The sequence below is a fragment of the Bos grunniens genome, chromosome X (assembly GCF_055505025.1).
Source record: "Bos grunniens cultivar Pamir isolate PY7600 chromosome X, Bosgru_T2T1.0, whole genome shotgun sequence".
In the NCBI taxonomy this organism is placed as follows: domain Eukaryota; kingdom Metazoa; phylum Chordata; class Mammalia; order Artiodactyla; family Bovidae; genus Bos; species Bos grunniens.
In genome coordinates this window covers 127,513,256-127,524,361 of record NC_141194.1, presented here as the reverse complement: position 1 = coordinate 127,524,361, position 11,106 = coordinate 127,513,256, and the positions used below count along the sequence as shown (strand labels likewise).

The 11,106-nt window shown below is 46.0% G+C and overlaps 1 long non-coding RNA gene across 4 annotated transcripts; it reads left to right on the top strand.

The window, feature by feature from the left end:
- The first annotated feature begins 2,611 nt into the window (after positions 1-2,611).
- LOC147341365 (uncharacterized) lies at positions 2,612-10,299 on the top strand. Of its 4 annotated transcripts, none has more exons than XR_015159604.1 (4): positions 2,634-2,755; positions 3,449-3,542; positions 3,872-3,970; positions 4,540-4,774. It is a non-coding gene; the product is annotated as an uncharacterized LOC147341365 (long non-coding RNA). The 4 variants fall into 4 exon arrangements; XR_015159606.1 differs by lacking the exon at positions 2,634-2,755 and adding an exon at positions 2,784-2,964; XR_015159605.1 differs by lacking the exon at positions 3,872-3,970 and having other exon boundaries at positions 2,612-2,755; positions 4,540-10,299.
- The last annotated feature ends 807 nt before the right edge of the window (positions 10,300-11,106 follow it).

The window sequence follows — 11,106 nt, the reverse complement described above, 5'->3', positions numbered from 1 at the left end:
ACTCCTAATACAGGATTGGCAGGTATCAATTAAATAATTAATCAATTGACACATTTTGTGTTTTATAGGAGACCAAGGGATTTTAGGCCTGGGGAAGACTTGAGAGGAGTGTGCATATTTTTTTTTCCATTTATTGAGGGCTTTTTTTAAGGCCAGGCTGTATGTATCTCCCACACAAGCATTGCTGTGAGGATAAACGTGGTGATGAATGGTCATCTATTTCTATGTGGCTGGTAAGTGTCAGGGCTATCCTAACGTTCTGTTGCTTCCTTTAACCTCTGTGCTCCAACTGGTTCTATCTCTGAAAACACTGAAATCATCTTCTGCACCTTCTGAGGGATGCAGAGTTAAGACTGGGTGTGGCAGTTTGTCCCCATCCTTTTCTTCCGTAATCCACCACATAATGGTCTCTGCTCACCCTGCTGGAATAGACTGCTCCAGGAAACCTCCTGACTTCAGAAATTTCCAGGCAGAGACAGACTCTCATCTCCTGTCTACTGCCCCATGCTCCCTGGCCACTGGAGAAAGAGCTATGAGGTTGAGAAGGAGCGAATCACCTTCCTTATCAATAGAGGAAGTAAAATGGGGTAGCTTATCCTTATGGGAATTGCAGAGATTTTGGCCACCATCCAAGACTTCAAAAAGCACTTGTTATTCCCACCACGCCCAGGCTAATGTGGATCCACAGCTAAAACAGGCTCTCCATGCTACTAGGTCAGCCTCTTGGCTCTTATCATGTAGCAGATCCTGTGGTGCCCAAAACGTTTAGGGTGAATCGGTATGCTTGCTGTGTGGAGCATGTGGCAAGGAGCATTGTAGCTCAGGCTGCTAGGAGGTAATATCCACTATGATCCAGGAACCCATTTATGGTGCTGTTTCTCCCATTGCCAAGATTTGCAAGCTTCAGAACAGAGGGGCAGAAACAAAGGTGGTGTCTCTCATAAATAAATCTGATCCATCTGCAACACTTGTACTTTGTATCCCTGCAAGTCTGATCTCTGCTGGTTTAGAAGTTCTCGTTTCCTAGAAGAAGCACATCTAGTATGCAACAAAACAATGGTTCCACAAAATGTGAAGTACACTCTTAGTTCCTGGAGCCACTCAAAACAGGTGGTTATGGTGTTCATTCTTTAGAATGAGAACAGGGAGGAATACAAATGAGACTCATCCAGAAACACCCTCACAGATACAACCAGAAATAATGTTTAATTTGGATGCTCCATGACCAGTCAAGTTGGCACATAAAATTAGCCATCACAGTGTGTAGGGCAACATCATGGACTGCTGCATAACACTGCACACCACGAAGCCTCAAATGATCTTTCCCATGGGAGGGACAGTGCTAGCATTAGATCACTTTCCTAGGAGCACTGTGCACTGTGACCATGCATTCCAGCTAAGGGACACCGTGCCTCTGTGGTCCACACACCATGTAGAGTGTAGATGAGTTAAACACTCAAAGTAGTAAAGCCTAGGGGAACTGCGCCTTCTCGTTTGTACAATTCACAAATTGTGAGCAGGTGCAGAAATCTCTCAGCAAGAGGCCTCCTGGAAGGAAGGGGGCTTCCAGTCTCACTTTGGATAACTGTGAAGCTTAGTGACATTTGCAGCAGAGATATGAAATCCTCATATCTTTCTTCCTATAGCAATAGGAGAAATAACTCTTGTGGTTGGGGTGGAAACATGAATTCAGGAAAAAGTTAGGGAAGTGATTTATGCCTGGGCCTTGTAGGAAGGACAAGATTTTCAGAGATAGAAAAGCAGGAAAGGATATGAAATTCCTGAAAACGGTCGTACCGATCCTAGCAAGCTTCTAAGAGTTAGCCTGTTGTCAGTGTTCCCTGGTCTTCCCCAAATGTCTGCAACCTGAACTGACTTGCAAAATATCCAGGTGCAAGCCTTGGGTCCAACACAACATGCACAGCCCAGTACTATCTGACCCCAGGGCTCAGAAACAAGTCCTCTGCATCTCTGCTCTGATACATCTCCATGTTCGTATCTAATATGAAGAACTCATATTTTGCCTGGAAGGAGTAAAACTTGGAAGGCTTCCTGGCTCCTAAGTCACTTCAGTCTTGTCCGACTCTGTGTGACCCCATAGACGGCAGCCTACCAGGCTCCCCCGTCCCTGGGGTTCTCCAGGCAAGAACACTGGAGTCGGTTGCCATTTCCTTCTCCAATGCATGAAAGTGAAAAGCCAGAGGGAAGTCGCTCAGTCGTGTCCAACTCTTCACGACCCCATGGACTGCAGCCTACCGGGCTCCTCCGCCCATGGGATTTTCCAGGCAAGAGTACTGGAGTGGGGTGCCATCGCCTGCTCCAAGGCTTCCTGGAGGGGGACCTAGTTGATCTAGGCCCGGGTAAATGGAATGTTCATGCTTTCCAAAGTCTAAGATGACAAGAAACAAAGCACAAGGTGTGTGCAAAGGCCTAAGAAGTAGAGCTAGGCTTTGAGGGATGGACACGGATATAGAAAGACTTAGGAATACGAGCAGAGATTTCATGACGTCAGCTGGGCCTTGGGAAATGGACAGTTTCCCACCAGTAGACCTAGCTGAGAGGAATGGCCATTGTCCCCGTCAATCATCGCAGGCCCACCAATGACGATGTTGGGAGGCGGGGGCGTGAAAGGCGGAAGAAGCCCTAGCACGTGCCTAAGCTCCTGACTGTCTGGATTGTGCTATGGGGCTTCCGTAGACGGTTTTCCTCGGTTAGGATTTAACATGGCGGCTCCCTTTCCGGAAATGGCAAAAGTGTAAGTTTTACTAACTTTATTCGTATTTGGCTGTCTGCGGTGTGAGTGGAGAGTCGGGTAGATGGTGTGTCCTGACGGACACTTTGACAGACGTGTCTGCGGGCTCCTGGGTGGATGGCGGAGAAGATCTCTCAGGCACTTCCGGGTTTGGTGTTGGGCATTATTGTAACGGCATGCTGAAACTTGAAGAAGATTTTCTTGGTTTAAATGTGGGTCTCGGAGCCTCCTTCCCAGTTATAGTCTTAATGCTTTGTAGTGTTTGCGGCTTAAAGAGAGGGAAGGGCGGGTGCTTTTGGCTGGGTGGGTGGGGGTGCCAGACAGTCTGGTGACTGGCGGCCACCATGGAGCTGATTCTGCTTTCTATTGTAGGGTGTTTGGGGTGGATATATCGTTGCCGGGGATTGGTTCAAATGTTGATCTTGGCCATTTTTGTGACCTTTCTTCACCATTGAGGGTATTTCTGTTATTTTCCACGTGAAACGAGACAGTAAGGCTCTGAGGGACTGCGTGCGGTGTTAGGACAGCTGACGGCCCTTGGCTGCCTTGGTGTTTTGTGGATAAGGGAAAGGGGAAGTTTTCCCCAGCCACTCATGTTACGAGCTTGCAAGTTACCTAATTTTCCTGCAGCTGTATTAGGCTGTCCATCTGTAAGCAAGTCTCCTTGTAGATCTGTATAATCACTGTTTCCTTCAGGACCTGTGATGGAAAAATCTAGTACTGGCCAGCCGATGGGCCTGTAATGAGAAGAGAGTGGACCCGGAATTAGCTGTCCAGACCTGCCAGATGAGTAAGTGCAACCTTATGTTATGTGGGGCCACAAATGCTGGGAGGAGGGTAGCATCCATCGCATCAGCTGTAACATTATTTAACATGGTGTTGAAATGTCTTCCCTGAGTCTCTAAGATCGGAACTTCCAACAATGTCAGGATCACTCCCTGAGTGCTGCTCAGACACTGTTTATAATGTCTTTAACTAGTCAGTGGCATCTTTTTCCAGTTCACCGTGAGTGCCATTATTACAGACGTACTGAATTTATTAGAATGTCACATTTCCAAAAAGCCTGATCTTGCCATTTTCACATCAGAGCTCTGATCTGTCTTTTTATCCTTTTGGAAGACACTTGTAATACCAGGCAGAAGCAGGCTGGACTGGATGGGATTGTGAAAAACAAACTTCAGGAATCCAGAGACTGTGGGAGTGCTGGTTTTTTTTCAGGTAGGGGAACATGGATTTGAATGTAATTTAAAGCCAGCTCTCTTTAGGAAAGGGGAGAAAGATGAGGCCTGTACACCAAGTGAGTGGCAGAGAATGATAGTCTGCCGGTCTATCCCCTCTATAAGTGGGTGGGCATTTACTTTGCAGGGGTCCTGGAGGTGTAGGCTAACAGTTCAAGTAATATGCGGGTCAGGACTTCATTAAATATTTACCTTTCCACAGTTTGTCAGGATTTTTTTTTTTTTTTTTTTTTTTGCTTTGCTTTGCTTTGCAGGTGTTGCTGAGACAATGCATCGTGTTTCATTAAAAATAAATTTTATTGTCTGAGTCTGACTCTTTCTTACTGTCATCTTTGAGCCTCAATTTCCACATTTGCAAAATGGGAATCAAACCTTGCTCTCAGGAATATCTCTTGTATGGTTTTTGTAAAGCACTCAGCACACAGGAGGTACGGAGGGAATTAGTACACCATTTCCAGAATATGGGAACAGAACATTGTGGCTTCATTTAGCTCGTCTCCCTACATGTCCAGACCCCCATTTCAACCAAACGTTTGTTTCCTTTCACAGGGCCAGCAAATTTCCTCAGATATTACTGGGCTTCTCTTTGGAAACCAGCCTCATTAATCCTGCTATGATGCCAAGAGGTAGCCCAGCAACTCACACTTTGCCTTGCTCTGAGCAACTTTCTTTTCTGGCCATCTCTGACGCCTTATGCCGAAGCTGATGTGGCTCAGCACCAAGTTCAGGCACCAAGAAGGTGCTTGTTAACTGGCAGTGCCGAAAAGGTCTCTCTTTCATTGTCTGTGTAAAGTTACTTCTTTCCTGGGCAGTGGTTAATTTGTTGAAAATGTGTGGAAGAGTTTTCACAGTTGGGGTGGGGGGAAAGCGCTAAATAGAAATGTGAACTCTTCCAAGGTGCATTCAGAGACACTTCTAACCTCTAGTTTCATAGAAACCTCGGGCTCCTCTGTTGCTCTATTAGCATGGGTTTTATCCAGAAGGAGGCATCACAGAACCTGAATTTCATTCACCAAGGTTTGAAAGAAAATCCACATTTCCTTGTGATTGGAAACTAAAGTGTGTAGTCTTTAGAGGGCATGTTTAAAGACTTTTTGTTTATCCCTGTAATTGGTGAAATTACTTTAAAGCTGTGAAAGATGGGGGTGGTGATAGTTTCCTACTCAGTGAAAACCTGAAGCCTGAGATACTTAGAAAAACCTGTCCTAGGCCCATGTTCCTTCACCAAGTGACATGATGATGATCAAAACTGGCTTATTTCCTAGTCAAAACAGTTGTGAAACTTAAGAATAACCGTGAGGTCTTCTTCCCCTTCCATACACACTTGTTCCCACTGCCCATCAAAGTCATCTTAGCTGACTTCATTGGAGGCAGGGGTCAAGAAAACCTAAATGGATGGTTTAGTCAGTAAATCTTCTGTGTATGGGCACTTAAAAATAAGTCACAAGGTTGAGGATTCCACAAAGGTGACTCTCAAATTGGTGACAGTCTCACAAATCAGGGCTTTCATGGAAAGAGAAGGTAATCTTTTTCTGAATTTGAGATGGAATCTGGGTTTCTGGTTCCTTTCCAGGAATTCATTCCTAGGCCAGCCATGTCACTTAGGCTCATGAGACAGTACCTCAGTGAATGTCTACTCACTCGTGGGAATGTTAATGTTCCATAAATTCTTGGTGTGAGGTATTCCTTTGGATACACACCACAAGTGGGATTGCTGGACTAGACGGTCGTTCTGTTTTTAACTTTTTGAGGGAGTTTCATACTGTTTTCCATAGTAGCTGTACCAATTTAGTCTTGAACTAAATGAGTTTCGTGAGCGGTTCTCAGCCACTTTTGATTGTCGGTTCTTTTCAGGAGAAGTACTGGAGAGATTAGGGGCTCAAAGGGGAAAGCACGCCCCTGATCAGGAAAGATGGAATGACTGACTACATACGGACCTTCGTTGGGGTTCCTAAAGCCTAGAGGTGGGGAAGGGGCCGGGAAGAGTGACCCTCTATAGAGCTGCTCTCAGAGCACAAGGAGAAAGCTGGACAGGAGGACATAGGCCCTTAGTGTGAAAGGTGCATTGGACTTTCTGTGGTCAAAAGTGTCTGCTACCTATTTCTCAGTCCCTGGTACTGCCTGGGATCATTGTAGCATGGGGACTAAAGATAATAGTGCACATCGCTGAGTGTGACATGAGAGTGGATTACTTTGTGGCAAAGGTGAGACTTTGATGATGAAGGCTTTACCCTATGTTACAGCATTCCTCAGAATTTTGGAGTTCACTGTTAGGGATGTTCTTGTGTTCCTGCTTCAGTCTATGCACTGCCTTAGGCTGTCAAAAGCATCTGGGGAAAGGTGAGCTTTCCCCCTCCTATACTGTGGCCTAGAGCAGTAGTCTGAGAGAGTCTCCCGGGAGGCGCCCACTGATGGTGACTACACTTGGTTGAGTAGACCACTCAACTCTTCTGTTGGGACTACCTGTGGCCATAAAGAGGCACATGAAAGTGAGCTGATGTTGCTGGTGTGTTCTAGTGATACAGCAGCCAGACACTTCTTCCTTCAACACTCACACACCTCAGGTGCCTTGGTAAACTCCTAAAGGAGGCGCAAATTGGCAACGGCAGCATGTGGGGCATGGGAAATGTTGAGTCAGGGGCAGAAGTTGGCGGTAGCCTGATGTCAGAATTCTGTGCCTTTGTGCAGAGCGAGGGCACATTGGGATTCCCGAGGAGTCCCAACTCTGTAGGAATGTGGTTGGAACTTTCCACGTTCACTTTCTGCACTCTTCCACTGAGCACACTCTGCACATTGGTTGGAAGAAAGAGGTCCGATGGGTCTTGTCAATGAACTGTCCATGAATCCGGGGCCATTTGCTTCTTTCTGCGCATATGCCGATGAGCCTGGATGTCCAGGAACCTCTGGAGTCAGGTGCCCCAGCTGGAGCATGAAGCCCTTGTATTCCTCTTGCTGGAGAGGGCTACACCCCCAGGCTGTGGCTCTCTCTCCCCTCTGTGTGTCTGCTAGAAAGCCTTTCTAGCAGAAAGGCTGGCTGCTGGTGGCTTCTCTTCCATTTGGGTCTTCCTGTTGATGGGGGTGACATTGCCTCAAGGGGCCTTCTCTGCATTCTGAAGGAAGAAAGTGGTGTTGGTTCAACAGTGGAGGGACAGTTCTGCATTGTTTGTGGTGGTGTGCTACTGGAGTCGGGGAGAGGAAAGGGGAGCTCAACGTGGGGAGGGAAAAGGTCCCATGGTTTCCCCATTTCAGGCTTTTGCTTTCTCTTGATTAGGGAAATTTGGGCCCAGCAGGGCTATGAGGAGGAGGCTCTGAGAGTATAAGGAAAGACTGACAGTGGGGAGGACAACGGTCTCTGGTGTGACGACTGTGGTGGGCATTGTGGGTTCAGGGCTCTTTCTCCTGTCTCCTTTATCCATTCTTGTGCCCTTCCTTTGGGTTAGCACAGCTTAGGGACAAAAGATAACAATGGACCCTGATGGGGATTTTCTCTTATAGAGAAAATACGGGTTTCTTGTAAACTAGGACATTTACTATGGGAACAGGATTATTGTCCATTTTCCCAAGTGAATTGTGATTTTGTCTGCAAGTGAAGGCTTGGCTGTCTCTTCCTTGTTCTGTGTGGCCTAGACCCGTGGAAAACAGCTGTTGTGGAAGGGGAGCTCTCTGTCCTGCTGTACTGCTGCACAGTATATAATCTAAGGGAGTTCTGAGAAGGAACTGCTGTTGCTTACACTATTGATTGTTTTTCTGCAGCGATATTTTCTGCCCTTTTCCTGTAGCTTTATGGGCTCTTGGTCACTGCTTTTGCTGCCAGGTCCCTGACGGAACACTCTTGGTTTCTCAGATTACCAAGAGGCTTATTTAACTTACAGAAAAGAGTTGCATACATTGCAGAGAGTCAGAGATGGCAACCCATTGCCTGGAGAATCCCAGGGACAGAGGAGCCTGGTGGGCTGCTGTCTATGGGGTCGCACAGAGTCAGACACGACTGAAGTGATTTAGTAGCAGCAGAGTCAGACAAAGAACTGACCTGTATTGCACCGTTTTTTAGGAAAGGCAAGAAAGAATGTCTTGTCCCTTTTCAGCATGAGCAGTTTAATTTTCCTTATTTTAGTTTCCCTTACAATGTGCTCCCCGTGAGATACCCCTGGGTATCTTCACCCTCCCTCCAAGTGCTGATTCCAAAGTCCTGGCCATAGTCAGACCTGTGCAGAGAACTTCCTCAAGAGGAACTTGTGGAAAGAGCTCCTGAAGGACAAGTAAAAAGTATGAGCGACTGCTTATCCTCTAGGAGCTTTTTACCCATACATATGTCCTCAGGGGGAATTCTCTGTGATCAATAGGATCACTCAGGATGAGGATTAAAACCACAAACCTTGTTTAGAGATGGTTTAAATCGCTCTGCTGATGTCAGCAGTCTGCTTGCAAGTGGAGCTGAACTTCATCTCTCACCATCCCTTTCTCAAGGGCTCTGAAGGAGCAGAGATTTGATCTCCAATTGGCAGAGGGCCGATTTCTGTGTCTTGTGGTGCACAGGACCTGCTCGAATATTTGGTAGGAGGCAAGGACTCAGATCCTGCAGAGTTTTAGTTATGGAATTGTAGTGTGCAGCTCTGTCCAAAGAGTGGACAGAATGAGCAAAATATGTGCATTCCTGTACAATGTGAATGGTCTCTTCATCCGTCTGGACTTGAATTTGCCCTCCCAGTCGACTATGCTGACTCCAGCACACACACAAAATGGGTTACTGAGCGTCGCCAGCCAGGCCACCTCGCAGTTTAGATTTGGGTTGGCTTTCTGAGCTTCCTTCGCCTCTCCTTATTCATGTGCAAGCCTACTGTCCTACTTCTCATCAGCTTTGGAAAGGAACAGCAGTGGGCTCACTTCAGTGAATCCTAAGGAGATTCACTGGTTTACTCAGCCTCTCCCAATCAGTCAGACAGAGCACCTTCCAGAATGCTGAAAGGCCTGTTGTAGATTTTCCTCTAGTAGATTGTCAGAGTACTGAGCTACAGGATATAGGATATAGTTAAAGCCAGGAACCAAGCACCTGGGCATCTCCTCCGGACCCCAGAACTGATGTGTACTGGAAAGGCTAAGAGGGTAGGTCTTATTCCGTCATGTTTTTATTACCAGATAACAATAAATTACGAAGGTGGAATGAAACTTCAGAGTGGATGGGTGTGTTTATGATATAGATTATGGAGATGCTTTATGGATGTAAACTATCTCCAGACTCATTAGATTGTATACCTTAAATGTGTACTATATTTTTGTATGTCAGTCATTCCTCATACCTCAATGAAGGGGTTTAAAAACACAATAAAAAAGACCCTTCCATGATCACAAATGAATGCCCACCCCCAAGTGTTTTTAGACTTTAGAACTGAGAGGGAAGACTGTTTCTCCTTGGGGAAATGGGTAATGCCATTTACAGCTTCTGTATTCTGGTTTTGCCTTGGTTTTTCTATGGATACATAGTATTTGCATTAGTGGTGTATAAGGTTAACCTTTAGTCTGTAGGGTTTTGAATTTCATAGAATCACAGCAGTTCTACAGAAGTCGTCAACTTCATGTGGAGGACTTCGGCTCAAGGAGTGACCCTGTGACATCAGCGAGTGGTCATTTGACCAGAAATTGACTTTGGGTATTGTGCCTTTGGGAATGGCTTGGACTTTGGGTTGTTTTCATTTTCTGTAATATATGCTTTTGTGCTTACTCAAGAAATCTTTAAAAATTGTGTACCCATGGGGGCATGTCAACATGTGTGTGCGCTGTATTTGTATTCCACAGGGTGGAAGGCCCTGTCTCAGGCTCATTGGTCTCTCTAGCAGGCCTCTTTTTCTCTCAAACCTTCCCACAGCCTTCTATTTTCTGTGTCACTGAGTATCCTGGCGAAGCTACTTGGTTTGGTATACTTTTCATCTTATCCTATTTGAGCCAGTAATACTTTTGCTATAGTTTGGGACTAGACCCACAAGAATGAGTGAGAGCCTGCAAAGGTTCACTAGTAACCTTTACTGAAGAGAATGTAAAAAGACATACTGTTGGGACTTCCCCAGCAGTCCAGTGGTTAAGACTCCGTGCTTCGAATATAGAGGGGAGGGGTTCAATCCCTGGTGGGCGAACTAAGATCCCACATGCTGCATTGCATGGCCAAAAAAAAAAAAAAAGAGAGAGAAAGACATACTGCTGAGTTTCCCTGAGCTAGCCTCATTTCTGTGTCTTTAAAATGTATTTGTTGCTTAAGTTTCTTGTATTTTGTTAAATACTTGTGTTCTGCCAATAAAATCCATTTGCTTCAGAAGATCTCACTTGTATGTGTTTCTTACTCACAATGAACACCAGTATGATCAAGGAAGCTGCGGCTCTCTCATGGGCATTGTCACCTGAACCAGGGCGGAGCATTAAGCTCTGAAGGCTGATGTGTTAAGAACAGGAGTGGGTGGCAAAGGGATGGGGTCTCCAGGCCATGCTAAAAGTTCCCCTCTTTGTTAAGCTCGCCCCTTTGTTCAGGGAAGTATTCCCCTTAATGTTAGTCAGTCATTCATGTCCGACTCTGTTCGACCGCATGGACTGTAGCCCGCCAGGCTCCTCTGTCCATGGGATTTTCCAGGCAAGAATACTGGAGTGGGTTGCCATTCCCTTCCCCAGGGGATCTGCCTGACCCAGGGATCGAACCCTGCTCTCCTGCATTACAGGCAGATTCTTTATCATCCAAGCCACCTGGGAAGCCCAATCCCCTAAAGGTAGCAGGTGATCTAACACCTCCCTATGAGAAGTGATACTTTCAGCCACTTCATGAAGGCCATGAATGCATATTTGGGGATCGTGGAGAAATCTTCTGATATTCCCAAGGGCAAGGAGAGGTAGGGTGACCAGCATGGTTTCAGAGAAGATTAGTTGAGAAGTCAGTAGGACCAAACTAGAAGCAGCAAGCACACAATTAATTCCTGCTGAAGCCTGCATTAGAATCTCGGTCCCTTGTGCCTGAGACATCTTTTATTATGCCACACCATTAGGTCTTATAAAGACTTTGTAATAGCAGAATTAAATTAGCTAACTGGGTAGAGTTTTTTGGCATTGTTTATTCTTTAAACATATGGATACACTTTC